The sequence below is a fragment of the Chiloscyllium punctatum genome, chromosome 36 (assembly GCF_047496795.1).
Source record: "Chiloscyllium punctatum isolate Juve2018m chromosome 36, sChiPun1.3, whole genome shotgun sequence".
NCBI classification, from domain to species: Eukaryota; Metazoa; Chordata; class Chondrichthyes; order Orectolobiformes; family Hemiscylliidae; genus Chiloscyllium; species Chiloscyllium punctatum.
The window spans coordinates 74,882,275-74,907,357 of record NC_092774.1 but is presented as its reverse complement, the minus strand read 5'-3'; the positions used below and the strand labels follow the sequence as shown (position 1 = coordinate 74,907,357).

The 25,083-nt window shown below is 44.0% G+C and overlaps 1 long non-coding RNA gene across 3 annotated transcripts; it reads right to left on the bottom strand.

Moving 5' to 3' along the window:
- Window positions 1-673: 673 nt before the first annotated feature.
- LOC140460720 (uncharacterized) lies at window positions 674-20,281 on the bottom strand. Of its 3 annotated transcripts, none has more exons than XR_011954309.1 (4): window positions 20,159-20,269; window positions 18,864-18,960; window positions 14,641-14,822; window positions 674-1,418 (listed from the first exon to the last, which is right to left on the bottom strand). It is a non-coding gene; the product is annotated as an uncharacterized lncRNA (long non-coding RNA). The 3 variants fall into 3 exon arrangements; XR_011954311.1 differs by lacking the exon at window positions 674-1,418 and adding an exon at window positions 6,651-7,059; XR_011954310.1 differs by lacking the exon at window positions 18,864-18,960 and having other exon boundaries at window positions 20,159-20,281.
- Window positions 20,282-25,083: the final 4,802 nt, after the last annotated feature.

Genomic DNA, 25,083 nt, shown 5'->3' with positions numbered 1-25,083 from the left:
TATGGAATGTGCTGCCAGAGGAGTGGTGGAGGCTGGCACAATTGCAGCATTTAAGAGGAATTTGGATGGGTATATGAATAGGAAGGGTGTGGAGGGATATGGGCCAGGTACTGGCAGGTGGGACTGGATTGGGTTGGGATATCTGGTCAGCATGGACGGGTTGGACCGAAGGGTCTGTTTCTGTGTTGTACATCTCTAAGACTCTATAAATGGGTGATCTAATTGTTCGTTCACAACAGGAAGTAAACATCCTTCAACATCCATCTTTTGAAGACCATTCAGGCTCAAAGAAACTTCAATCGAATCACCCCTTGCTATTCCAAACTCTGGTTGAAATTCAGACCTGTCTGTCTAATGATTTTCCATTAGACAGTCTGTTCATTGTGGGTGTCAATCTAGTTTACCTTCTGTGAATTGCCTTTAATGCATTTTCATTCTTCCTTCGGTAAGGATATCAAAACTGAGTACCGTGTTCAAGATGTAGTCCCACCATTGCTCTGTAACTGAGGCATAATCGCCTTACATTTCTGTCATTGGCCTTTCTAATCACTTGCTGTGCTTGCATTCTAACTTGTGACTTATTTGCAAGGCCCCCGGATCCCTCTGCATCTCAGAATTATGCAGTTGTTCTCCAAGTAGGTAACAAATTGCATTTTACCATATTGTACACCACTTGCAAGAGTTTTGCTTATTTATTTAACCAATCTATCAATCTGCACAATTGACATGTCATCCCCACAATGTACATCTCCATCTATCTTTGTGTTGCCTGCAAATGTAACCACATACCTTTGATCCCCTCCTGTAAGTCATCTATATAATTGTAGAAAGTTGAGGAGCCAGCAGAGATGCCTGTTGGAACCCCACCATACGTTGTCATATACAACCAATTTGACATAAGAACCATTTTTGCATATTCTGTTTTCTGCCAGTCAGTTGATGTTCTATAACTATACTTTACACCATGAGCTCCTCTGTGCAATATGCTTTTTGTGAAAACATGTCAAACACCTTTAGGATATTCAAGTTCAGTATATCCACAGGCTTCAATTTACATCCTCTTTCAAAGAATTCCTTGAGGACAGCATGGTGGCACAGTGGCTCCCTCTCATGGCCAGAGACACCTATTTGATTTCAGCCTTGAGTCGACGATCTGGAGTTTGCATGTTCTGTCTATGTCTTTGTGAGTTTCCACTGGGGACTCCACAGTCCAAAGATGTGTAGGTTGGGTGGATTAGCCATGCTGGATTGTGTAATGTCCTTGGATGTCCAAGCTAGGTGAGTTAGCCATGCTCAATGCAGGGTTACGGGAGTAGGGTGGCAGTCTGGATCTGGGTGGGATGCACTTGAGGGTTGGTGCAGGACTTGATCGGCCAAATGGTCTCTTTCCACATAGACCCAAGGGACCACATCTTTCCCTTCGAGAACAGAAATATTAAATATGTTACTCTTCAGTCTGAGGAAAACTTGCCTGAATCTAATAAATCTTGGAAAATTAACATTAATGCAAATATGAACTCATTAGCCACCTTTTAAAATTCTATGATGAAGTCCACCTGTACCCAGAGATTTGCCAGCCCCTAGCACCATCAGTTCGCTCAATAGCATTTATCTAATGATTCTCATTTCACCAAACTCCTCTGTTTGTTCAACCTATGGGGTTAAAGGCAGGATTCTTGACCATGTGGTGGAACAGAGGGATCTTGGAGTCCAAGTCCATAGATCGCTCAAAGTTGCCACCCAGGTTGATAAGCTTGTTACGAAGGTGTACAGTGTGTTGGCTTTCATTAGCAGGGAGTTTGAGCTTAAGAGCTGCAAGGTTATCCTGCAGCTGTATGGAGTACTGGTTAGATCACACTTGGAATATTGTGTTCACTTTTAGTCTCCTAATTTTAGGAAAGATGCGTTGGGAAAATGCCAGAGGAAACATCACAGAAGCGCTTCACAGGAGGCTGCCAATCACTGAGGATGTCACCTAGACAGGGGACGAAATGTCTGCAACACAAATTCCCAGCTCGGCGAACAGAACCACAACAGGAAGCTGTGTAAGCTGAGAGAGGGTACAGAGAAGATTTACCTCGATGCTGCCTGGAATGGAGGGCATGGCTTAGGTTGGGGGAGCTAGGGCCTTTCTCATTGGAGCGAAGAAGGATGAGAGGTGACTTTATAGAGGTGTACTATATGTTGAGAGGCATAGATAGAACGAATAGCTAGAGACTTTTTCCCCAGGTCAGAAATGATAGGACATAATTTTAAAGTAATTGGAAGAAGGTTTAGGGGAGATGTCAGAGGTAGGTTTTTTACTCTGAATGGTGAGTGCATGGAATGCACTTCCAGGGTTGGAATGAGAGTCAGATACATTTAAGGACATTTAAGCGACTGCTGAACAAGCACATGGATGGCAGTAAATTGAGGGGTGTGCAGGCTCGTCTCATCTTCAAGTTGGATAAAAGGCTGATACAACATTGAGGGCTGAAGGGTCTGAACTGTGCTCTATTGTTCTACGTTCTCGCTCCAGAACGATGCAGCAGCAGTATTGGAAGAACAATATTGCGTCAAACCCCTTGACCCTTCCAGAGATGGGCACTGTCGATGGAAACTGTGTTAAATTCTGCCAGCAATCAGGTGATAGCCGGGTGGGGGGAGGGTGGCAGCCGTGAGACTGAACTTGCTGACTTGAGGGTTTTTAGTTTTGGTTGCTACGTGCAATGAAGTGTGAATCATTGTTTCAGCAGTTGGTTCTGTGTGTTGTTTCTGAGTCAGTGGCCAAATTAAGGTGATTCACCCACAACCAGAGCAAGAGGCTGGGATTAATATTGACTCCACTGCATTCAGTATGACATCACGTCAATACTGTTAGAAAGGGAAAGCTGACACCAACTCCCACCCCACCAGAGATCTCAAACCAAAACACCCAAAGAGAAGCGCATCATCCTATAATCTGTAAAATTAATGTGAAAAGTGGTGTAACCTGCTCTAATGTTTAAAAATAAATCCCTGACACTTTAAAATCAACAAAAATCCATTTATTTATCTAACAGTAACGGTGAACAGATGAACTAAACTATTAACAAACCAAATAAATCTCTTCTAACTACTGACTGTTTCAGAATAAAACAAGGTTCTCGTGATATGCTGATCCAATAAATATAATTCCCTCTTGTAACAAGAAATAGAATTTAGTCTCTCAGATTACAGCCAGGTTACGTGTCTCTTGGAATACTCTGTGCCACCTTCTGTTGAATCTTCTGTCAGGAATGCCCTTCTCAGATTTTTTTTAAATGATGCATTCTCTAATACAGAGATGACTGACATCCAATTTTCCCCTCTCAATAGAACTGAGGACTTTTGGCTCTCGTGAGGGGGAGTTAGAGATTTGGGCGTTCAGTCGATTGTACCCTGAAGGTGGCAACACAGGTCAGTGGAGTGGTCACAAAGGTTTCATTTGGCGGTGTGTAAATAAATTGTTTTCCTGGAAGCCAAGTGATTTGACCAGCTACATCACTCCTGGATACCTCTGCCTAAAACAACAAAAAAACGTTAGGGTCTGGGCTACCTTCCCAGAATGTTTTGAGGGGATCTGGCCTGGTCCATAACACTGAACACCTGCAAATTGTGTCTCCAGGAAGGATGTAGTGAAACTTGAAAGGGTTCAGAAAAGATTTAAATGGATGGTTCGGAGGTTGGAGGGTTTGAGTTACAGGGAGAGATTGAATAAGTTGCAGGTATTTTTCCCTGGAACATCGGAGGCTGAGGAGTGACCTGGTAGATATTTATAAAATTATGAGGGGCACAGATAGGGTAAATAGTCAAAATCTTTTCCCCAGGATGGGGAATCCAAAACTGGAGGTTTAGGATGAGGGGGAAAAGATTTAAAAGGGACCTGAGGGGAGACCTTTTCACGGAGAGAGTGGTGTATGTATGGAATGAGCTGCCAGAGGAAGTGGTGGAGGCTGGTACAATTTCAACATTTAAAAGGCATCTGGATTGGAACATGAATAGGAAGAGTTTAGAGGGATACGGACTAGTTCTGGCAAATGGGATGAGATTAATTTGGGATATGCAGTCAGCATGGACGAGTTGGACTGAAGGGTCTGTTTCCCTGCTGTGCATTTCTTTTGACTCGAAGTCTCCAAAAGATACCACATTGCTTCAACCGAACTCTGAAACCCAACGTTACTGACAGATTCTTTGTGTGTGAACCCGAGAGGCCGTAGAGATGGTCGTAGAGATGTACAGCACTGAAACAGACCCTTCGGTATAACTCGTCCAGAATGACCAGACATCCAACATTTAATCTACTCCCATTTGTCAGCATTTAGCTCATATACCCATCCAGATGCTTTTTAAATGTTGTCATTGTACCAGCCTCCACAACTTCCCCTGGCAGCTCATTCTGTACATGCACCACCCTCTGTGTGAAAACTTGTCCCTTGAGGTCCCATGCTAAGTTGCCTGTGGTGTTAGGGTGGGTTACTCTTCGGAGGGTCAGTGAGGACTTGTTGGGCCGAAGGGCCTGTACTAACGCTGTAGGGAATCTAATCAAAAGGCACCTGGATGGGTGTATGAACAGGAAGAGTTTCGAGGGGTGCTGGCAAATGGGACTAGATTAATTGAGGATATCTGGTCAGCATGAATGGGTTGGACCAAAGGGTCGGTTTCCAGCACTTGGCCTATATCCCTCTCAACCATTCCTATTCATGTCCCCATCCAGATGCTATTTAAAGGCTGTCATTGTACCAGCCTCCACCACATCTTCTGGCAGCTCATTCCATCCATGCATCACCCCCTGCATGAAAAGGTTGCCCTTTAGGTCCCATTTAAATCTTTCCCCTCTCACCATAAACCCTCTGGTTCTGGACTACCCAACCTCCAGGGAAATGACCTTGTTATTTACCCTATCCATACTCCTCATGATTTTATAAACCCATATAAGGTCACCCCTCAACCTCTGACACTTCAGGGAAAACAGCCCCAATCTATTCAACCTCTCCCTGTAGCCCAAACTCTCGGCAACATCCTGGTAAATCATTTCTGGTGGAGAAGTCAATGATTTGGGTTAATACCTGAAACACTGACTTCACTGCTGGTGCTGCCTGGCTTGCTGTGTTCTCCCAGCCTCCTGCTTGTCTACTTTGGATTCCAGGATCTGCAGCTTGTTTTTGTCTCTAACGAATGGCAGAGCAGACTCGATGGGCTGAATGGCCTAACTTCTGCTCCATTGGTCTCACAGGCTTTGGTTTGTGCAGATTGTTTCAGTGGGAACGTGCAGTCCTGGGCTCAATGAGCAGTAGCACCCAATGGATCAAAGTTCATAGAATCACAGAATCCCTACAGTGTGGACACAGGTCCTTCAGCCCAACAAGTTCAAACTGACCCTCTGAAGAGTCACCCACCCAGACCCATTTCCCTACCCTATTACTCGACATTTCCCCTGACTAATGCACCACACCTACACATCCCTGTACACTGGGACAATTTAACTTCACCAATCCACCCTACCTGCACACCTTTGGGCTGTGGGAGGAAACCGGAACACCCAGAGAAAACCCACGCAGGCACAGAAGGAGAATGTGCAAACTCCACACAGATAGTTGCCCCAACAGTGGAATCAAAGCCGGGTCCCTGGCACTGTGAGGCAATGCTACTCACCACTGAGCCACCGTGGGAGTGGGTACAGTCCAGCAGAAAACAAAACAAGCACCAACTCTCCCACTGTCAGACTGGGCAGGAGGTTCAGTCCTGGGGGTGACCCACAGCAGCCTCACCGGCAGAATCCGATTGTTGGGAACGCTGGTGCCCCCGCTGGTGCCTCTGCAAGTTGCAGGCCTGGGTGAAGGCCTTCCCGCACTCAGGGCAGCTGAAGGGCCTCTCCCCAGTGTGGACTCGCTGGTGCTTCAGTAAGTCAGAGGAATTGCTGAAGGCCTTTCCGCACTCAGGACAAGCGAATGGCCTCTCCCCGGTGTGGACCCGCCGGTGGATCAGCACGTGGGAGAAATTGCTGAAGGCCTTCCCACACTCGGGGCAACTGAAGGGCCTGTCCCTGGTATGGACCCACCGGTGGGTCAGCAGGTTGGAGGCATGGGTGAAGGCCTTCCCACACTCAGGGCAGCTGAAAGGCCTCTCCCCTGTGTGGACCCGCTGGTGGGTCAGCAGGGCGGAGGAATCGCTGAACCCCTTCCCGCACACTGGGCAAGTGAATGGCCTCTTCCCTGTGTGGACACTCTGGTGCCTCAGCAGGGAAAAGGCCTGGGTGAAGGCCTTCCCACACTTAGGGCAGCTGAAGGGCTTCTCCCCTGTGTGGACCCGCCGGTGGGTCAGCAAGGCGGAGGAACTGCTGAACCCCTTCCCACACTCTGGGCAGGCGAATGGCCTCTCCCCGGTGTGGACCCGCTGGTGCTTCAGTAGGTCAGAGGAATTGCTGAAAGCCTTCCTGCACTCAGGGCAGCTGAAGGGCCTCTCCCCTGTGTGGACCCGTCGGTGCCTCAGCAGGGTGGAGGAACTGCTGAACCCCTTCCCGCACTCAGGGCAGGAGAATGGCCTGACCCCAGTGTGACTGCGCTGATGAGCCTCCAGGACAGACGGGACATGGAAGGCTTTCCCACAGTCTCCACACTTCCAAGGTTTCTCCAATGAGTGGGATTCCTCTGGTTTCTCCATGGCTGAAGCTTCAGCGGCACACAAACACGTGTACAGTCCCTCCCTGCCGTGAATTCCTCTTTCCAGGCTGGATAACTGTTTTCGGTTCCACACTCAGTACGCTGTAACAGTAGGGTCTCTCATTCAGTCCCATTGATGCTGAAAACGTACTGAAGCAGGGACCAAAAGACTTTGCTCCTTCTCACAGAATCTTAGTCAAAACTCGTTCCAGTCCCAATGGACTGAATGACTGTCAAACATTGACTTGAAATTGAGGACAGCAGACGCTGGAGAGTCAGAGTCAAAAAGTGCGGAAAAGCACACCAGGTCAGGCAGCATCTGAGGAGCAGGAGAGTCGGCGTTTTGGGCATAAGCCCTTCATCTGTTGATTTTTAAACTTCAGTTTTCAGATCAAATACTCTGTAAAAAGAGACTATAAAAGTCATCATTGTCACTGAGAAGGTCTATAGCCTTAAAACTTGTCTTTAAACATTTAGACTAAATGTAATGCTGAATTATAGAACACACTTATTACACCAGAAAATAGACAGACAGCAAGGCTCAGAAAAGGGGGGCATCTTAAAGAATGTAAAAGATAGGGACACCTGGGCTTACCAAGTGATAACAGGATGCTGTAAGACAATTAAGAAGGTTTGCCTTAGCATCGGTGAATCTGTTTGAACAGGACACCAAGTGATAACATTCACAGCCGTTCCCTTGTGAAATTAATGACAGTGTTTGGTTCTGACCCTGAAACGAAACTCGGTACTATCAAAAACTTTGTAATTAACACTCAGTTGCTGTCAATTATAATGGATTTGTATACCCCTTGCAAGAAGGGCAGTCACAGAGAAAATAAATCTTTGCTGTTACAAAACCCTGACTTGAGAGTTCAAAAGGACACTAGAGATAGACACCATTTTAGTGCTGAGGCTGTTGAATCCAGTAGAAAATTAACTCTTAGTGCTTAGCTGGTATGGATCGAATTTAATTGCATTTTGAGAAGCCAATTCTGGTTATGAAATGCAAATTCTATAAAAGGAAATACTGATAAAGCTTTAAATTACTTGCTGTTTTTACGGACTGCCCCACTGTCAATTCTAACTAATTAGATCTTATGTCTTATTTGAATTTGAATCACAAACTTGAAAAGTAGGCATGTTTCATTCGAAGACAAATGAATCAGTTTGAGTGCAACCTTACGGTAACATCTCTGCCTCAGGTACAGAATGGTTTAGTGCTTAAAAAGCAGGAGTCTGCTCCTAGCTTAGAAATTATTCAAGGTCGAATATTGAAGAGATTCTTGCACAATGTGTCGGGAAGCCATTTTATGATTGAACGTTTGCCCTCCTTACTAAGAAGCTGTTTTATAAAAGAAATGTATCTGACAATGTGAGCTGTGCAAGGTTATCTTGTGAACTCTCCAATTAGCTGAGACTGGTACCTCTTTATGAGAGGAGTTTATCTCACTAGCAGGCGCCTAACTCAGCTGTTTATCCCACCTGACGAATGGCTTAGGGCCTGTCGGAGTGATTAGTCAAGCTTCACAGACCTGTCAATTCGCTTTTCTTCCTTATGAATTATTGTCTTTCACTATTATCTGTCTAATTAAGAACATGCAATTTCTTTTTCAAAATATTGTACAAAGGAAGCCACTTTGTATCAATACATTGGGGTAGCCTGCTGGGCAATTGAACAGCTGGTAACCTACTCTCCTAGATTATTAGAACCAAGTTAGTTTACCTTATAGGAATCAATGTTATGTTGGCACAGTGATGCTTTCAGTGAATAAAGAGGATAACTAAAATTATACTAAACTGTCCAAAACAGGTTTTTATTCCAGACTTCCAAACAGTACGATTTCCAGGACGAACCAAGAGGGAGGCTTTACAGGTCTGAGTCCACAAGGGATTCCCTGGGTGGTCTTAAATCTCCACTTTAACATCAGTCCAGGGTAGAAATTCAGAACAAGCAATTCTTTTTCTGCAGAACAATCTTTTCTTTTGTTATTCCACAAAATTGAAAGCACCATCCCAATGTCTCTCCCCCTATCCATTCTCACTCCACTCTAATTTTCCTGAAGGATGCTAATTCAGGATCTTACAGTGCCAAAAAAGTTAAAAAAAAACATCGCTTTTGAATAACTCTACCTGAAAGTTAACATCTTTCACGACATTGGGATACTGCTCAGTGTGAGCAGATCTGATTTTGGGAAGCAAAGAAAAACTGTAAGTTCAGGATAAAACTGCAATACAGCGTCTTTAGAAACATCCAGACACGGGGTCAAGGCATTGACACCAACACCAGTGAGAAACTAAACATACAGACGTGGCAAACCATCTGTCTTTAGTCTTTTAGAATGGGTTGTAGGTATCATTAATATGTAAATCTCAGAACTTCTTACAAATCACCTTCTCGAGATAACATAAGTTTTGTAACAAAAGGTGACACCTCAGCTCAGACAATGCATTAAAGGTATGAGGTCACAGTCAGTCTGTATCCCAATGTTGAATCTGACAAGTTCTGTTTCCAAAGTGAAGTTTACAAAATATTATATGCATGCACTGACTACATTGACTGCCAGCAGATTGCGCATTTTTTGAATAAAATCAAATGTTTGGATCAGAAATTGGCTAGCTGAAAGAAGACAGAGGGTGGTCGTTGATGGGAAATATTCATCCTGGAGTTCAGTTACTAGTAAGGTACAAGGATCTGTTTTGGGTCCACTGCTCTTTGTCATTTTATTAATGACCTGGATGAGGGCATAGAAGGTGGGTTTGTAAATTCGCGGATGACACTAAAGTCGGTAGAGTTGTGGATACTGACTAAGGATGTTGTCAGTTACAGAGGGACGTAGATAAGCTGCAGGGCTGGGCTGAGAGGTGGAAAATGGAGTTTAATGCAGAAAAGTGTGAGGTGATTCACTTTGGAAAGAGCAACAGGAATGCAGAGTACTGGGCTAATGGTAAGACTCTTGGTAGTATAGATGAGCAGAGAGATCTTGGTGTCCAAGTACGTAGATCCTTGAAAGTTACCCAGGTTGATAGGGCTGTTAAGAAGGCATACGGTGTGTTAGCTTTTGTTGGTAGAGGGATTGAGTTTCAGAACCATGAGATCATGCTGCAGCTGTACAAAACTCTGGTGCGGCCAGATTTGGAGTATTGCGTACAGTTCTGGTCACCGCATTATAGATAGGATGTGGAAGCTTTGGGAAAGGTTCAGAGGAGAGTTACTAGGATGTTACCTGGTATGGAGGGAAGGTCTTAGGAGGAAAGGCTGAGGGGCTTGCGGCTGTTTTGGTTAGAGAGAAGAAGATTGTAAGATGACTTAACTGAGACATAAGATAATCAGAGAGTTAGAGAGGTTGGACAGTGAATGCCTTTTTCCTTGGATGGCAATGGCTAGCACGAGGGGATATAATTTTAAATTGAGGGGTGATAGATATAGGACAGATGGTCAGAGGTAGTTTCTTTACTCAGAGTAGTAGAGGTGTGGAACGTACTGCCTGCAATAGTAGTAGACTCGCCAACGTCAAGGGCATTTAAATGGTCATTGGATAGGCATATGGACGAGAATGGAATAGTGTCGGTTAGATGAGCTTCAGATTGGTTCCACAGGTCGGTGCAACATTGAGGGCCGAAGGGTCTGCACTGCGCTGTAATGTTCTATGTATCCATAAATATAATTCTGCAAATACAAATTCACCCTGTACACTTATATGCATGTGTGCGTGCATGAGAGAAAGCAAATGTCTATGTCTATGCTGTTTATCTCTGTCTGTTTGATAACAAATGCTTTATTTCTGTAAATGTTGTTATAAATCAGAGTTGGGTACTAATAGTTAGATGTAAGGGAGAGAGAATTCCTCAAGTTGGGTACCATAAGAATCCTGGGAGACCTTTATTTCTGGCTTACTTCCCAATGAACAAACATTAAACACACTCACCTATTTATTTCTAATTTTGTTTCATTTTTCTTGTTTATTCCCCACTACGATGAGTCTCTCTGTCTGGATGGTTGACAGGCTGGAGCAATGTGGGTTGGGCCTAGAGTGACTGAATGTTTTATTGTTCTGGAAGGTGGAAAAGAGGGTCAAAGCTTCAGCAAAAACCCAGCAGAGCTGAGGAGATACGACACCTTACTCTGTGGGAACAGGAAGATCAAAGAGGACAGAGAAATCAGGACCTGAAATCCGAGCTGACACCAGACTACCCTGTGATCAGTGCTTTGATTAACAATGCCAACCATCTACCTTTACCGAGCTTCCCATTAAACTTCTCTGTAAGGAGTCTCAGATTATAATTATTCTCTTCAATGTGTGCAGCCAATTCATTCACTTTTGTTACAATGCAGCACACATTCAGCTTTTACTTTTATTTTTTGTGATCTTTTGAATCCAGCTTTGATTGCTGGTACTTTTATCCTCCTTGTCCCTTTTTATCGTTCTCTAACATTCATTTTCCACATCACCACACTGCTCACTGGCCTTGATTTGGATTAGCCATGCTAAATTGCCCATTGTGCCCAGGGATGTGCAGGTTAGGTGGGTTAGCCAAGGGAAATGCACAGTTATAGTTTCACAGTAATAGAAGCAGGAGTAGGCCATTTGGCCCATCCAGCCTGCTCTGCCATTCATTAAGATCATCATCTCAGCTCCTCCTATCTACATTGTCCCAACTACCCTTTAATTCCCGATAATGCAATAACCCAGCAAACTATATACTGAATATATTTAATAAAGCTGCTGCTACTGCTTCCTTGGGCAGAGAATTCCATAGATTCACCACATTCCAGGGAAAGCAATTCTTCCTCATCTCTGTCCTAAATCTACTCTCCCTAATCTTGAAGCCATGTCCCCTAGTCCTAGTCTAATTCACCAGCAGAAATGACAGGACAGGATAGGTGGGGTGGGGGTGGGTCTGGGTGGCATGGTCTTCAGAGGGATCAGCGTTACCTTTATGAGCTGAATGGCCTGATTCCACACCTTGGGCTTCAATGATTTACCAAGGTTGTGCGCGCTCCGGATGACAGCTCCCAGAACCTCTCACTTTCTGCAAATCGAAAGACAAGTCCCACCCTGCCCTCTCGTATGTGTGTTCTGTAACTGCTTAATCATTTCGAGTGAATCCAGCCCACACCTCCCACTGCTGCCTGTAACCTTTACAATGCTGATGAAACAATGAAATACCTGCAGTACTGAAAATCGTAAGGCTTCTAACGATACCAGTTACTGATTCACTGCACCTTCTGATGGACAGTGTTGGAAATACAATGTTGAAGGCTGAATGAAATGAGCAGTTTAAAACAAAAACCCACCTAACCCTTCGCTAGGTTCTCCACTCAGCACACTCTACTAACTGCCAGTAAACCTGAAAGCACTTCATCCCCACAGTGCAATGAATTCCCACTTTCCACCAGAATTCCAGATGTGCTCCCTCACTCAGTTGCTGTCTCACAAATGAAAGATTTCATTGTAACTTCTGCTCCCAGTCAGGGCAAAACATCTTTGAAAACTACTCTGGAAGTCTAGTCTTCACAACCACACTTCTACTTTTACTGAAGACCATTAGAGTCATACAGCACAGAAACAGACCCTTCGGCCCAATCAATGGTACCGACCAGATATCCTAAATTAATCCAGTCTCATTTGCCAGCATTTGGCCCATATCCCTCAAAACCCTTCCTATTCAAGTACCCATCCAGATGCCTTTTAATATGTTGTAATTGTACCAGCCTCCATCTCTTCCTTTGGTAGCTCATTCCACAGAGACATCACCATCTTTGTGAGGAAGTTTCCCCTCAGGTTATTTTTAAATCTTCCCCCTCTCATCTCAAACCTATGCCCTATACTTTTGGACTTACATACCCTTGGGAAATGATCTTGGCTATGCATCCTATCCATGTCCCTTATGAACTTCTATAACGTCACCCCTCAGCCTCCAACACTCCAGGGAAAATAGACCCAGTCTCTTCAGCCTTTCCCTGGAGCTCAAACCTTCCAACTCTGGCAACAGCCTTGTAAATTCCTTCTGAACTCTTTCAAGTATCACAACATCTTTCCTGCAGCAGGGAGATCAGAAATATGTGTGGTATTCCAAAACATGGTCTAACTCAATTTACTGACCAATGGAGGAAAGCATATCAAACAGCTCCTTCATTATCTGATCTACATGCTACTCCACTTTCAAGGAACTATGAACCTGCTCTCCAAGGTCTTTTTGTTCTGCTTCACTGCCCAGGACCTTAGAATTGGGTGTATAAATCCTGCCCTGATTTGCCTTACCAAAACGCAAAATCTCATACTCATCTAAATTAAACTCCATCTGCCACTCCTTGGCCCATCAGCCTATCTCATCAATTCTAATTTATATCAAACCTTCTTTCCTCTTTCATTCACAGAAAGCTGAAAATCTCCATCCCTCAGACTCTACCCCACTCTCACTTTGCTGAACCTAATTCCTCTGTACCTCATCCTGAAGGGTCTGGTCCATGCTGATTAACAGGCCCACACTCGGGGGTGGGGGGGGGGTCTAACTGAAACAGACAGAGTACTGAACAGCCAGGACAGAGTGGACATTGACAAGATGTCTCCATTGGTAGGAGAAACTAGAACTTCAGGGCACAGCCTTCGAGTAAGGGGAAGACTTTTCAGAATGGAGATAAGAAGAAATGTCTTCAGCCAGAGAGTGCTGAATCTATAAAATTCATTGCCACAGGAGGCCAGGTCACCGAGTATATTTAAGACTGAGATAGATATCTTCTTGAGTATCAAGGGAATCGAAGGTAATGGGGAGAAAGCAGGGGAATGAGGTTGAGAAATTTATCAGCCATGATTGAATGGCGGAGCAGACTCGATGCGTTGAATGGCGTAATTTCTGTTCTCATGTCTTATGGTCTCACACAGTGTGACAGAATTGGGAGCAGGGGTAGACCATTTGGTTTTTCGAGCCTGCACCAGCACTGAACAGATCATAACTGGATAGGAATATACTTACATCTGGGTGGATAGGTTGAGATGTTTTTTCACTGGAGTGTCGGAGGTTGAGAGGTGACTTTATAGAGGATTATAAGATTGTGAGGGGTATAGATGAGGTGACCAGCAGGTGTCCTTTCCCGAGGGTGGGGGTTTCAAGATGAGGGAGCAAATTTTGAAGGGGAGAGGAGAAAGATTTTAAAATGACATGAGGAGAATCGTTTTTTTAGGAAAGTGGTTAGTGTGTGGAATCAATGTTCAGAGGAAGTGGTGGATGTAGGTACAGTAACAATGTTTAAAAGACATTTTGATAAGTACATGAAAAGGAAAGGTTCGGAGGGATATGGGCCAATCACTGGCAAATGGACCAGTTTAATTTGAGAACATAGCATGGACTAGTTGGACTGAAGGGTCTGTTTCTGTGCTGTAGGATCCTGTAGCTGTTCTCTACTGGGGTCTGAAAACCATTTTCTTGGAGATCCAAGATGGCGGTGGTCTGAGTGGTCTGCTGTGTTGGGCTCTGTGCTATATCCTATGGCAATGTGGACATTTACCCCCCACCCCCTCGTTAACCATCCTTAGGAGAAAAAAATACTCCTATAAACTTAGTGAACATCTGGAGCTGCTAAAATTGTGGTTTGACAGCTTTAAGACCAGGATGAAAGCAAATGAAGGAAAGGGGCCAAAAGGAGTGCAGCAGGCAGGGCACTCACCTACTACATCGGGGGTGCCTGGCGCCATTGCTCAAACTCCCAGGGCAGTCCCCTTGGATTTAATGGGGCAGCAGCAGTTACTCTCGGAGTTTGGCAAATTCCGAGATAAGATTGAAGCAGCAGTGGAACCACTATCTGCCACGCTGGAAAAGCATGGTCAGGAAATTCAAATGTTGGCCCAAAGAGTAAAGGCAGCAGAGGAGAGGACCGTGGCGGAGGTCTCAGGAGGAAGGATCCAAACGCTGGAAGACCAGGTTCGGGTCCTTCAGGAGCAAGTGGACGCCCTGGAAAACTAAAGTAGGAGAAAAAGCTTACAGCTCGTGGGTCTTCTGGAACGTGAGGAAGGCGAAGACCTCATTGGAATCCTGGAGAAGTGGTTCCTGATGTTCTTAGGGCTGGAGTTGGAGTCGGGCCTGTTGAGTTTGGAGCGGGCCCACCGGATTGCAATGTACAGGTCAGGACCAGACCCACGCCCCCGCATGGTCCTTGTGCGACTCCTGCATTATAAAGAAAAACAGTTAATGATTGAAACAGCAAGAAGACTGGGAAGAGATCCACAGGCTTTGTGCATTAAAGGCTCAAGAATAATATCTTTTCAGGACTTCTCAGGAGCCAGAATTAAGAAGAGAAAGGGCTTTTGATGAAGTTAAGAGAAAATTAAGGGATCTGAACATTCACTGTTCCTTGAGGTCCCTGGCCGTGTTACATTTTGCTCATGGGGGGGCGGTATATCATTTTGATTCAGCAGAAAAGGTGAAGGACTTTGTGAATTCTCTGAATTCAAGAACTCAGGTTGGGATGGGGCCATCGATACAGACAATGGTGCAGTTCTTTCTGTCCCATCTTTTCTTTTCTCTCTCTCCATTTTTTTCGTGGTTATCGGCTTCTCCATACTGCCTTGATGTAAAACCGGAATTATTTAGTATATCGGTCAGTTGTGCATTATGCGAGGACTTTTGTTTTAACTGCTGTCCTTTTGGTTTTGGTTTGGGGGTGGCGATACCTGTGGTTAAGATATATGGAGAAGGGGTGTGTGTGTGGCGGGGGCGGGGGGGGAATGGGCATCCATTTTTAACTCTCAGAATGTAAATAACGTGTTTTTTGTTCATCTGTGAATTGCCTGGGGTTAGGGCACAGCCTCGGTTGGAAGGATCCAGGATGTTTGCTGTGGGCAAGGTGAGGTAGGGTGGTGGGGGAGTTATGATAGAGCTAAAGGAGAAGAATGCCCTAAGAGTAGAGGACTGGCTATACTGATAAGAAGGAACCTCCCTTTTCAGGTAATTGAGAAAATTAAGGACGAAATTGGACAGTTCATCATTCTTAAAGATCAACTACATGGATAAGAGTATGGCGTCCTGAATGTGTATTCCCCACCCCCCCCCCAATGTGCACCCTCTTACATTTCTAACTGATGGAGTTGCTAAAATGATGAGTCTTGGGGGTGCACAGCACTATCATAGGAGGGGATTTTAATCTCCTCATAGATCCTGAAGTAGACAGGGTGACAAGGGGCCTCGCATGTATGATTGCACGATCTAAGCAGTAGGAGGACATGATTGGTTTGATTTGTTTACCTACAGTGTGGAAACAGGCCCTTCGGCCCAACAAGTTCACACTGACCCTCCGAAGAGTAATCCATCCAGACCCATTTCCCTCTGACTAATGCACCTAACACCATGGGCAATTTAGCATGTCCAATTCACCTTACCTGTACATCATTGGACTGTGTGAGGAAACCAGAGCACCCGGAGGAAACCCACGCAGACACGGGAAGAATGTGCAAACTCCACATATACTCATCCAAGGCCGGAATCGGACCTTGGTCCCTGGTGCTGTGAGGCAGCAGAGCTAACCACTGAGCCACCGTGCTGCCCCAGTGTGAGGAGTTGGGGTTAGTGGATGTGTGGAGACATCGCCACCTGAATGGAAGGGACTTTACTTTCTGTTCCAACCAACACAAGTGTCACACACGAGTTGACTGCTTTTTTATGTCATCAGATATTTTGGATAAAACACTGGCTTGTAAAATTGGGCAGATAGCTGTCTCAGACCACGTGCCAGTGTATTTAGATTGTAAAATCAAGGGTGGTGGAATGGATGCACGGCACTGGCGCACAGACCCATTCCTGTTAAGGAATGGCAAATTCGTTGAGTACATCAGAAGAAAGTTCAGGGTCTTCTGGGATATCAACTCAAGTAAGGCCAGTAATCCGGCAATACTGTGGGAGGCCACTAAGGCATATTTATGAGGCCTAGTTATTTCATATTAAACAAATAGAAGGAAGCCGAGGGAGGAGCAACAATAGATGCTGAGGAAGTATATTATATTAGGACTTCACTGGTCAAGCTGCAGCTCTCAGGGTTGCTCTCGACTCATTGCACACACAGGTGCCAAAAAACGGTCTCCTTTGCCAAACAAAGACTGTTTGAATTTGGACAACCTGCCCCTCCCTAGTATAAAGGCGGAACGGGTTTCCCTATTGAATGCACCAATGATGATACAGGAGGTGCAGGAAACAATAAAGCATCTCCAGATAGCAATGCACCGGGGTCAGATGGGTTCCCAAGTGAATTCCATAAGGAATTCATAAATGCCATCTCTGAGGATGTATAGCTATTCAGACACATAGGTTTGTCTTCCGCCCTCTCTTATGGAGGCTAATATCTCCTTCATTTTAAAGAAGGAGAAAGAGCCCGAAGAATATGCTTCATACAGACCCATTTCACTGTTGAATGTAGATTTTAAAATCCTACCCAAGTTGCCGGCCCTGAGGTTGGAAAAGATGTTGCCCTGTATTATGAAAGATGATCAGATGGGTTTTAACGGCTGTAGCTCCTCCAATAATATCAGGAGGGTACTGAACATAGTGCAGGTATGCCACAAAGATTGATCCTGGGTTCGGTGGTTTCCATAGATGCAGACAAGGCATTTGACCGGATGGAATGACTGTACTTGTTTGGGGTCCCTGAGCATTTTGCTAGACGGGTAGTGGTGTTGTATAATGATCCTAAGGCAGCAGTCATCACAAACGGCACTAAGTTTGATAACTTTCATATGGGGAGAGGGAGTCAACAGGGATGTCCTCTTTCACTACTGCTATTTATCTTGGCAATTGTGCCATTAGCTGAGGCGATCAGGAGGGATCCTGAAATAGTGGGGCCAGAGGTGGGAATGGGGAGCATAAGATTACCCAATATGTTGATGACGTCCTTTTGTTCTTGGCCAATCTGGAGGAGTCAGTTTCTCGATTTGATTCAAACAATTAATTTATTTGGCTGTTTTTCGGGCTACAGGATCAACTTTACAAAATCGGAAGCCATGCCGGTGGGGGGATTAGTGGAGGTGCCTGATCTGAAGGATGGAATGCAGTTCCTGTTTAGATGGTTGTCAAAAGGATTTTTGTATTTGAGAATTTTTATTACTCCTGCCTTCCACCAGCTGTATAAAGCTAACTATGTACAATTACTCGAGAGGATAAAGCAGGATTTGCAGCAGTGGAAGGGTTACCGTTATGATGGTTACGCCGAATAGCCCTGAATAAAATGAATGTTCTTCCTTGCCTGTTGTAACCCTTGAGAATGCTCCCGTTGTTGCTACCCAGATGAGTATTACGGAGGCTCAATGGTTGGCTCGGTTCTTTTATTTGGTGTCGCAGGCGCACCCTAATTAAGTTTACCAAATTGCAGCTCTCGCAGGGTGAGGGAGTGGGGTGAACCTTCTGGACTTGGAGACATCAAATATGCACTTTGTTCCCCTATCTGGGTGGCGGGGCATGGGGGTGATTCGGGGTCAATTTGGCTTGATGTTGAAGCCTCGCAGTTACGTTGTCTCCTAATTATTTATGAATAAGATGAAATCCATGACCGAGCAGTATAAGAGTCCAATCATTTTAAATACAGTGAAAACCTGGAGGATAATGAGGCAAGATGAGGGCAATTGGCTTAAGACCTCACCGTTTACCCCATTGGTGGGAGCCCAAGGATTTAAACCTGGGGCAATGGACTCCGGCTTTAGGTCATGGGAGAATAAGGGAATCTCCTGTCTGGGAGATTTATTCAAGGGGGAGGTCTTGATGTCATTTAGCCAGCTAAGTCAGAAATATGGATTGTACCTATTCCGGTACTTTCAGATAAGGGTTATATACAGAAAAAGATGATGGTCCCTGCTCAGCTTTACAGGTCAGAAGTGGAGAAAAGAGTACTCGAGTGTGCTGGTGTTCTTTCAGTCAGTACTTTGTATTATTTACAAAAGGGGTGTGCCTTAGGGGACGTGGAGGGAACCTGTAGGACGTGGAATCAGGAACTCCGAGAGGATACTTCATTGGAAGTATCGAAAAGAAATATGGGAAAATGTGAGCAAAATTTCAATACGTAACAAAGCACAGGCCTTGAAATGGAAGATTTTACACAGGGCTCATATGGCGCCAGAAAGGCTAGCTAGGTTCAAGAGAGGAGTATCACCAGGTTGTCCCAAATGTAAAATTATTATAGGCACTCTCACACACTGCTATTGGTCATGTTTTAAGGTCCAGACTTACTGGAGTGCTATAGTAAGGGAGCCGAAGGACATCCTCGGGATTGAAGTTAAAGTGGATCTGGCATTTCTTCTTCTGGGGTTAGCAAATTTGCCCTCTCCTGGGGAAACATAGGAAGAGACTATGTAACATTCTTACCCACTATACAAGGAAGAACATTTTAATTAAATAGACAGCGGAAAAAACCCCAGGTCTTACTGGATGGCGTCGGCTAGTGATGGAGCATCTCCCCCAAGACTACCACATGGTGCACCACTGAACAGGGCGGTTTTATAAGACATGGAAACCTTTCTAAATTATATGGATGCAGACTTATCAGCAATATTGATTAGGGCCGTGGTATGCCATGGGAATCAGTTTGGGCACCAGTGGGGCCCTGGGAAGGGAGGCTGGGGGGAAAAGAATATGGGTACAATAACTGGAGCTCCCAGGGATGGGAGCCTCAGTGGAGGTGTAATGAGTTAAATAGAATAAAATAATGTGATGTAATTTAATTTGAATTCAGTTTAATTTATTTTTTAAATTTGATTGAAGTTTAGTTTAAGCTAAGCAGGTAAAGTTGTTCTGGTAGAATAGTAGTTAGTTCATTATTAATAGTATCATGATATGACATTATTGTACTGCCTCTATCTTTCTGTATTTTGGTATTGTTCTTTTTTGTCTATAGATGTTTTGTAAAAGATTTGAAAATGTTTCTAATAAAATATTTTAAAAAACATTTCCTTGCCTTCCCCCATAACTAATTTTAACATTCAAAAGTCAGATAAACTCAGCTTTGAATATATTCAATGACCCCCTAACTGCACGAAGACATCCCCACTTCTGAACTCAATTCCTCTTGCTAATACACCACTTGCCTTGCTCATTGCTTGCTGCACTTGTCTGACAACTGGCATTGACTGGGATAGAAAGCCTGAGTAGAAGGTAGCTGAGGCACCTTTGTACGTCCACACATCATTCCTGATGAATGGTTTTTGCCCAAAACATTGACTGCCCTGCACCACGGATGCTGCCTGATCTGTTGTGCTTTTCCAGCGCCACATATTTCGACTCTGATCTCTAGCGTCTGCAGTTCTCACTTGTCCCACATCCCAATATATCACCATTTAAACAATGCATCTCCTTTCTATTTTTATTTTACAGGAAAGACTATAACTTCACACTGTGTAACTGCATTTGCCATGTGTTTGCCAATTAAGACACAGACCTGAACCAACTTTGCTGCAAGTCAAGAACTGAACTCCAGAATGAAAAAATAAAATGGAAAAGGGGGTGAGAAAAGAGTGTGTTGTACTCACAGATGTTGGACAGAGGAAAATTGCAGTCTGAGGTGAAGCTCAATCTTCATTCAGAGAGAGAAGAACAGCAACTACAGCTTCACAAATTCATGGTCTAACGTCCGCATTCAGAGAATAGGGGCGTTCTCAATGGCAGGAAGACCACACTCCTTCCGGTCTTCTGGCGCTTTCTATTGGTCCATCAAAAGAATGTCGCGTCCTGTCTCCGCTGTCAGGTAGGAGCATGCGCACTACTTTGCTGACACCAGCGTACATGCGCAGTGTTTGCTGACACCGAGAAGCATGCGTAGTCTGTCCTGTGGAGGTGTTGGTGTAACCGACAAATTTTCAGTCTCAATGCTAATAGGAGAGAAAGAAAGACTGGTGCCACAAATTTGTTTTCCTGAGACTCAACATTTTATTGTTTTTGAATTTTGTCTGGCTGCTCAATTTTGTCTGTCTTTTCCCCAGGTTAGAGGAAGTACAAAACTAGAGGGGCATCGGCTGAGAGTGAGAGCGGAAAGGTTTAAAAGGGACAGATGGGATAAATTTTCACGCAGAGCATAGTACGTGTATGGAATGAGCTGCCAGAGGCCGTGTGTCAAGGCTGGTACATTTACAACATGTGAAAGGCTTCTGGATGGGTTCTGGAAAGGCCTGTATATGAATAGGAAGGGTTGAGAGAGATGAGCCAAATACTGGCATACAGACCACTAGATTTATTTCAGATATGTGGTCGGCATGGACCAAAAGGTTTGTTTCTGTGCTCTGCAATTCTATGACTCTATTTCTACATATTCTGAACCAATTTCACAAGACTAGGAATAGGTCATTCCTCCCTCACAGCCTGTTCTCAACTGTGGCTTAACTGCAAGTTTCAGAAAGATGTCTGCAGTTTTTTTTAAAGCAATTGAATATGCTTTCAGACGTTATTGATGTTTCTAAATACAATATTTTAGCTATTCTCAATGTTTTACAAATCAGCCGTTTCGCTGGTTCAGTGGTTAGCGCTGTTGCCTCACACTGCAAGGAACCGGATTCGATCCCACCATCTGGCGACTGTTGGTGTGGGATTTGCACATTCCTTTGCCCTCCTTTCAGTGCTCCAGGTTCCGCCCATGGTCGCAAAGATGGGCAGGTTAGGGTGGATTGGCCGTGCTAAATTGCCCCACAGTGTGCAGAGATGTGTTATGGGGTGGGATGCTTTTCGGAGGGTCAGTGTGGACTCGATGGGCCGAATGGCCTGCTCCCACACTGTAGGGATTCTATAATTACAAGAGTTGTCAAACCAGCAATTTTAATTGGTGAAGTATAAGACCAGGAGCCAATCTTTAATCAGTTTTCCATTCATTCACAGAGTGAAATTTTAGAATTGTATCACTCTGAGCTCTACTCCCACCTCAATGTCAATAAATGTCTTTTTATCTGTCCTCAAACAATCAATCTGTCCCTCCTTAACCTTGATTTTTTTTAAAGTTAGCATATTTCTTCCTTTAGATAAACCTTATCAATCAAAACACAAAACAATGTTTCAAACCTAATTAAAGATTTTTTACGTTCTATACAAATCTTCTGGGATCCCCAGTAATCACCCCATATCAGCTGTTATCTTCATCAAATAATCTGACAATTATTGACTGCTATCAACCTCTTCCGTCCCAGGAAATTTCCTTTCTCTGCAAAGTTTGGTTCATGTTGGCAAGTTCAATTTATAATGTTTTACATTCTCAGTGTCTGTTTAACGTTCAGTGGGAAAACTGTTTTCAGTCTCACAGTTATACAGTATTCCTCCAAAATGTTTCTGAGGAATGCACTCCTCCCACAAAAGCTGGTGGTTCCACACTTAAAATGCTATTAACGGCTTGCTTGGTTGTCTTTGCTGTTTCCCCTCTAACTGTTCAAAATGTCTGGTTTTATACCCGAAAACATCAGATCATTTCATTGGTTTGGTGTCATTCCAAACTGTAAAATTCAAGTTCGATAGGAATTTGGTATCAGGGGCATACTTTAAACTGATTGGCCGAATTGGAAATTGTTTTTGTTCCATGGCAACACAACTCCAGCTATTTGTTTCAACCAAACGTTACATTTTTAAATTGTTCAGCACGCTTTGTGCTTTCAGTCAGTCCTTGCTCGTTTCCTCTCTGTCAAAAGGTACACTACACACCTACACCTTCATTACACCATCCAAATGTTTTTTAAATGTTGTAACTATACTTGCGTCTATCACTTCTGGAAGTTCATTCACTCACAAACTAACGTCTGTGTAAAAACGTTATCCCTCAGGTTCCTTTTGAAATCTCTCTCCTCTCACCTTAAAAAAAGTCCCCTAGTTTTTAATTCTCCTTCTCTAAGGAATAGACATTTGCTAATCACTTTACCTACAACCTTCATGATTTTATAAATTTCTACAAGGTTACCCTCAACCTCCTACGCTCCAGTGAAAAAGGTCCAAGCCTCTCCATGTAACCTGAACACTCCAATCCTGGCAACATCCTGGAAAAGCTTTTCCAAACCCTCTCCAATAGTATTCTTCCTATAACAGGGCGACCAGGACTGTACTCAGTGCACTAAAAATGGCCTCATCAACATCCTGTACAACCTCAACATGACGTCCCAACTCCAACACTCAATGGTGTGAAAAATGAAAGCAAGTGTGCTAAACACCACCTTAACTACCCTGTCTACCAGTGATGAAACTTTCAAAGAACTATGTACCTGAAACTTCCCCTCCACCCCCACCCCCAAAACAGGTCTCTGTTCTACAACAAGACCCAGGGCCCTACCATTTACTGTACAAGTCTTGCCCTTGTTTGTTTTACCAAAATGCCACCTCTCGCTTTTATCCACACGGTCTCTCTCAGGGACACACACAAATACAGCCTTTCACAGCCTTTCACAGCCTTACACTCCATCACACTTACACTTTACCAAGTTAAAAATCACACAACACCAGGTTATAGTCCAACAGGTTTAATTGGAAGCATTAGCGTTCGGAGCACCGCTCCTTCATCAGGTGGTTGTGGAGGACACAGTTATAAGACACAGAATTTATAACAAACGTTTACAGTGTGATGAAGCTGAAATTATACATTAAAAAATACCTTGATTGTTTGTTGAATCTTTCATCTGTTCGAATACCATGATAGTTTCACATTTTTCAGATGTAAATTTTAAGAAGTTTTGTGATTTACATAAGTTACTTTTCAGGTTAACTGTAACATTTGATGTTAGCTAACACAAATTGTTACAGTTAACCTGAGAACATTTAAGAGGCATTTGGATGGGTATATGAACAGGAAGGGTTTGGAAGGATATGGGCAGGGTGCTGGCAGGTGGGATTAGATTGGGGTGGGATATCTGGTCAGCATGGACAGGTTGGACCGAAGGGTCTGTTTCCATGCTGTACATCTCTATGACTCTATTTACATATGAAAGAAGTGAAACTCTCATGGTTTATGAACAGATGAAAGACTCAACAAACAATCAAGGTATTTTCCTATGTACAATTTTAGTTACATCACACTTTAAATTTTTGCTCTAAATTCTGTGCCTTACAATTGTGTCCTCCACAACCACCTGATGATGGAACAGCGCTCCAAAAGCTAGTGCTTCCAATTAAACCTATTGGACTATAACCTGGTGTTGTGTGATTTTTAACCTTGTACAGCCCAGTCCAACACCGACATCTCCAAATTATGACACTTTACCAAGCATACAAACACGCACTCTCTTATGCACACACAAGTCTTTGGGGTGAATTTGGATTTTCAGAATTATATTTGCAGATACATTCAGTTTTCCTCAAAGAGTGTGCAATCTGCAGGCAGTGAAGCCATGTCATATTTTATAAATCCCTACTTTGAAAATACAACCAGTCTAACTCAAGATTGGGATACAGACAGAATCAAACCTCACACCTTTAATACATTGACTGAGCTGAGATGTCACCTCTTTTTATAAAACCTGAAATTATCTGGAGTATGTACCTTAAAAGTAGTTCTGGGATTTACATATTAATGAACAGAAACTAAAAGTGGCCTCATCAACATCCTGTACAACCTCAACATGACGTCCCAACTCCAACACTCAATGGTGTGAAAAATGAAAGCAAGTGTGCGAAACACCGTCCCTGAACCAGCCAGACTGACGTAGATTCTCGGAGCAGGGCCTGTCTCTCCTGGTTGAGAGGGAGTGTATGAAACCACAGAGAAAGCTGGGACCCACTGGAATTGTATCCCTTCCTCAGTCTCTCTATGTTTTTCCTTAACTTCTGTTTTTCTGACTTTTCTCCCTTTTCTCGCTCACTCTGTGTCTCTCTTTCTTCTTGTCTTCCACTCCCATCCGTCTGTCCTATGGGTTCAGGACCATAATTGTTTGAAGTTTGCGTCACCTACTGACCCTGATCACTCCCTGGACGAAAACGTTCTTCCTAATGTCACTTTTACTTCTTTTCCTCGTGATTTTAAAACTCTGCTGAATCGTTGTCGATCCTTTCAGGCGTGGGAGCATTTGCACTCCATTATTCCTGTGTCTAGACCCTCATGACTTGAAAAACGTCAATCAGGCCAGCTTTCAACCTACTGTTCTCCAAGGAGAACTGTCCCAACTTTCCAATCTACCTTCATTGCTGACAATCCTCATACACGGCACCATTCACGTCAACCTGTTCAGCGCTGTCTGCAATCACTTCACTTCCCCGCTTCCTGAAATTTCACGCTCACAATTGAGCAATAATGCAGCTGGAGGATTCATTCAGAGTCGGACTGCGCGGGCGAACTATGTGCAATGATTGTTTTGACTTTGAGCAAGTGTTTCCTTTTATCCTGTTCGCTGGAATGGGAGCTCGACCTCATCCCGACTTCAGGCAGCACAATCTCGTTTAATAAATGTGCTTTTTGAGAAAATCACCCCGGCGTTTCTGCACAAGGCAACTTAAGAAACGA